The sequence below is a fragment of the Nomia melanderi genome, unplaced genomic scaffold (genome assembly GCF_051020985.1).
Source record: "Nomia melanderi isolate GNS246 unplaced genomic scaffold, iyNomMela1 scaffold0567, whole genome shotgun sequence".
Lineage (NCBI taxonomy): Eukaryota > Metazoa > Arthropoda > Insecta > Hymenoptera > Halictidae > Nomia > Nomia melanderi.
The window spans coordinates 1-5,000 of NW_027475681.1; the positions used below are offsets into that span (position 1 = coordinate 1).

The window sequence follows — 5,000 nt, forward strand, 5'->3', positions numbered from 1 at the left end:
GTGCGATTGCGTCGATTCGCTTTTCTGTACGGGGAGAAATAGAACGTTGAGTTGACTTATCGGGTCTTCGTTGGAATTACCGTCGCTGGCATTGTAAACTCCAGATGACCTTGTGATTCCTTCGTCGGGCACTGGTAAAGGGTGGCGATGATGCGTTCTACAATAGAAATACCCGTCGTAGCGTTTCTTCCGAGTCAACCCGCTCACGAAACTCTCTCTCGTCGTGGAATCCCCGCGTCGGAGGGTAAAACGCGATATATAATAGTATATGCCAGTGGTTCGCGCGCGTCGTCTCTGAGATACGCGGTCGACAGAGTTCCGAAAACACGTGATGTGCCACGATTTCCGTGCGTCTTACATCTTTCGACGATGGGACGATCCACGCGAAGAGAACGTTCGTGCTTGCGTGAGGTGCAACAGCGTCGATTCGCTTTTCTGTACGGGGAGAAATAGAACGTTGAGTTGACTTATCGGGTCTTCGTTGGAATTACCGTCGCTGGCATTGTAAACTCCAGATGACCTTGTGATTCCTTCGTCGGGCACTGGTAAAGGGTGGCGATGATTCGTTCTATAATAGTAATACCCGTCGTAGCGTTTCGACCGATGTCACCCGCCACGAAAGTCTCTCTCGACGTGGAAACCCCGCGCCGAAGAGTAAACGCGAAGGCTTACCATACGAAAGAAAACGGTATTATACGCCTGTGGTATGTGCGTCTCGGCTCTGTGATACGCGATCGGCAGAGTTACAAAAAAACGTTGATGGGCCACGATTTCCGTGCGTCTTACATCTTTCGACGATGGGACGATCCACGCGAAGAGTAGTTACGTGCTCGCGCGAGGTGCGATAGCGTCGATTCGCTTTTCTGTACGGGGAGAAATAGAACGATGAGTTGACTTATCGGGTCTTCGTTGGAATTACCGTCGCTGGCATTGTAAACTCCAGATGACCTTGTGATTCCTTCGTCGGGCACTGGTAAAGGGTGGCGATGATTCGTTCTATAATAGAAATACCCGTCGTAGCGATTCGGCCGAGTCACCCGCCACGAAACTCTCTCTCGTCGTGGAATCCCCATGTCGGAGAGTAAAACGCGAAGGCTAACTATATAAGAAATATATAGTATTATTTATGCCTGTGGTTCTCCGTTTGCCCTACTCTCAGATACGCGACTCGGAGAGTTACGAATAATCGTGATGGACCACGATTTCTGTACGTCTTACATCTTTCGACGATGGGACGATCCACGCGAAGAGATCATTCCTGCTTGCGTGAGGTGCGATAGCGCCGATTCGCTTTTCTGTACGGGGAGAAATAGAACGATGAGTTGACTTATCGGGTCTTCGTTGGAATTACCGTCGCTGGCATTGTAAACTCCAGATGACCTTGTGATTCCTTCGTCGGGCACTGGTAAAGGGTGGCGATGATTCGTTCTATAATAGAAATACCCGTCGTAGCGATTCGGCCGTGTCACCCGCCACGAAAATCTCTCTCGTCGTGGAATCCCCGCGTCGTAGAGTAAACGCGAAGGCTTGCTATAGAAGACTATAGTTTATACGCCTGTGGTTCACCGGTTGCCTGCTCTCCGGGGTACGCGATCGCGCAGGAGTTACGGAAGAACTTGATGGGCCACGATCTCCAAGCGGCTATATCTTTCGACGATGGGACGATTCACGCGAAGAGAACGTTCGTGCATGCGTGAGGTGCGATAGCGTTGATTCGCTTGTCTGTACGGGGAGAAATAGAACGATGAGTTGACTTATCGGGTCTTCGTTGGAATTACCGTCGCTGGCATTGTAAACTCCAGATGACCTTGTGATTCCTTCGTCGGGCACTGGTAAAGGGTGGCGATGATTCGTTCTATAATAGAAATACCCGTCGTAGCGTTTCGACCGATGTCACCCGCCACGAAATTCTCTCTCGTCGTGGAATCCCCGCGTCGGAGAGTAACCGCCGAAGGCTTGCTATAGAAGACTATAGTTTATACGCCTGTGGTTCACCGGTTGCCGGCTCTCCGGGGCACGCGATCGCGCGAAGGTTACGGAGGGACGTGAAGCGCCCGAGCAATGAAACGTCCGCAGGAGGAAACGAGCAACCGCCGAACATTGTTTCGCGACGTTTCCATAATGTATTGTCGTTTCGCTCGCATCCCGCTTCTTTCCCCTAGTTTCCTCGACGCGTAGTTTCGCAGCCTTAGTGGACGAATCATTCTCGATTCGAGGAAAGATATGCAGTGGGGCGTGCAATGAGCCCGCCAGAGACCACGATCTCCAATGCGTCTTTACATCTTTGGACGATGGGACGATCCACGCGAAGAGAACGTTCGTGCTTGCGCGAGGTGCATTAGCGTCGATTCGCTTTTCTGTACGGGGAGAAATAGAACGATGAGTTGACTTATCGGGTCTTCGTTGGAATTACCGTCGCTGGCATTGTAAACTCCAGATGACCTTGTGATTCCTTCGTCGGGCACTGGTAAAGGGTGGCGATGATTCGTTCTATAATAGAAATACCCGTCGTAGCGATTCGGCCGAGTCACCCGCCACGAAACTGTCTCTCTTTCGTCGTGGAAACCCCGCGTCGGAGAGTAAAACGCGCGAAGGCTGTGACTGTAACATATATATATATATATACACAGTATACAATGCCTGTGGTTTTTGCGCGTGTCGGCTCTTCGGTATACGCGATCGGCCAGAGTTACGGAGGGACGGTGAAGCGCACGAGAAATTGAAACGGCCGCACGATTGGAACCGAGCAACCGTCGAACATTGTTTCGCGACGTTTCCATAATGCGTTTTCGTTTCGCTCGCATACCGCTTCTTTTCCCCTAGTCTCTGAGACGCGTTTTCGAGCCGTTCTTCTACTATCGATTCTCGTAGAGAGAAGGGACCGGGTAGTCTGGAAGTGGAACCCGCATCTTGCGTGTACCGTACACGGAATTGAGAGGACCGGCCGTGAAGCTCGTTTTAAAGCCGTGCGTCTGACACCCAACTCTTGCGCGCCAATTTCGCGGCAAGAGATAATATGGGACGAATGACCGGCAAAGAGCCAGCTGTGAAGTCTGTTTTTTTAATCGAATCCGTGGACGTGTGTATGCCGTAGCGTCGCTCGTCGTGTTCGTTCATGGTCGTTCCGAGAGAAAGAACGAAAGCGGTAACGAAGGGACCGGCCGTGAAGCTCGTTTTAAAGCCGCGCGTCTGACACCCAACTCTTGCGCGCCAATTTCGCGGCAAGAGATAACATGGGACGAATGACCGGCAAAGAGCCAGCTGTGAAGTCTTTTTTCATTATTTGCTTTCAATCGATCGATCGGTACGATTCGTGCAACGTTTCGCGCGATGCGACGCGAAAACATGCGCGCAACAATAGATGCGTCTGATCGGAAGAACGCGAGGGTCGACTGCACGCGATGGATTCAGTATCGGGTAGGATACAAAATATATCCCCGTCGTTTCCACGCGTGCGAGTCTTCTGCGTCTTTCGCGGGTTTTTGAATGCACTATACGCCCGGAACGTCGAGAAATATATACATATTACTTGAACGTTTTTCGTCTCGAAAGGCTTCGGTGTCGTCTCCAAGGCGACGCCTGAATCTCCTTCGCGCGCTGGTCGGAGATTCAGGTATCAACTTTTATCTTCTCTTTGAAAGAAGAGAGATATTAGGTCGAACAAGTGAGAATAAAATTATATATGTGAAATATAAAATTTATACGATTACCCTGAACGGTGGATCACTTGGCTCGTGGGTCGATGAAGAACGCAGCTAATTGCGCGTCAACGTGTGAACTGCAGGACACATGAACATCGACATTTCGAACGCACATTGCGGTCCACGGATACAATTCCTGGACCACGCCTGGCTGAGGGTCGTTTACGTACCATACACTGCTTGCGTAGCTCTGTCAAATCCCCGCCGTCGTTCACCTCTTCGGATCGAACGTTTTTTTACCGAAGGGCGCAAAGAACGTCTCTGAGTCGGGTTAAGAGAAGGATGCTACGTACGAGCGAACGATGGGTGTCTCGTCGGCGTTTGTCGCGGACACGCGAAAATTCTGTGAATTTCACGGACAGTGTACGTTCTAGTTGTTGCAAAACGATCGGAATCGTTTGTATGGACTCGCGTGAGTGTTCGCGGCGTCGTGCGTCGTTCAATTACGACCGCCCGCGGATACCGCTCCACTGCGATATGGATCTGAGCGACAACTTTTTCGGCTGTTCGTGAGATGAACGGTTTCGTGTGTTTAGAAAAATTTTTTTTCCCGCGCTCCCGACGTCACCTGAAATGATGCGTCAGAGGTGAAAGAAAATATTAAGAAGTCGAGAGAGAGAGACTACACACGTTTTATTCATATTTTGTATACCGTGCGTGAGACGGATGTGCACGACACGTCGTATGTCGGTATATTACCGACTGGCCCCAGGGAGATTGTTTTCTTCCTCTCTTACGAATGAGATGTACGTTTCGGAGGATCGTCGTTACCGAAACACACGGCAAAACGAGACTTCTCGCAGCAGAACCTTTATACACAATACACATCGACTCTTTTTACCCCGAGAGAGAGAGAAAAGGTGTATTTCTTTTTTTTATTTTTCGAATTCGACGCACGAACGCTTTGACGACTGGAGAAAAACACGGTGTGTGTTAAAATCGTGCGGGACGAGCATGCGTATTCGTAACGGGTCGAATAGTTCTTATTCCCCGTCGTCGCGTGTCCTCGCTGGACCACCACCGTGCGCTTCCGCCACGTTCAGTTGAATTTCGAAATATATATATATAAAAAGAATCACCATATACTCTCTTTCGGGAGGTGTATTTTTATCGGTTTCTGCTATAGAGAAGAGACGGAGATCGTGTTGTGAGGTGTAACGTTTCTGTATCCCCGTTTCGGAGGATCGTCGTTATCGGCGGAACACACGTCAAAACGAGACTTCTCGCAGAACCTTTATACACAATACACATCGACTCTTTTACCCCGAGAGAGAGAAAAGGTGTTTTTCTTTTTTTTTT

The 5,000-nt window shown here is 49.9% G+C and overlaps 1 non-coding gene across 1 annotated transcript; it reads left to right on the forward strand.

Moving 5' to 3' along the window:
• Positions 1 to 3,707: 3,707 nt before the first annotated feature.
• Positions 3,708 to 3,862, forward strand: LOC143176453 (5.8S ribosomal RNA). The gene has a single exon (XR_013000998.1). It is a non-coding gene; the product is annotated as a 5.8S ribosomal RNA (ribosomal RNA).
• Positions 3,863 to 5,000: the final 1,138 nt, after the last annotated feature.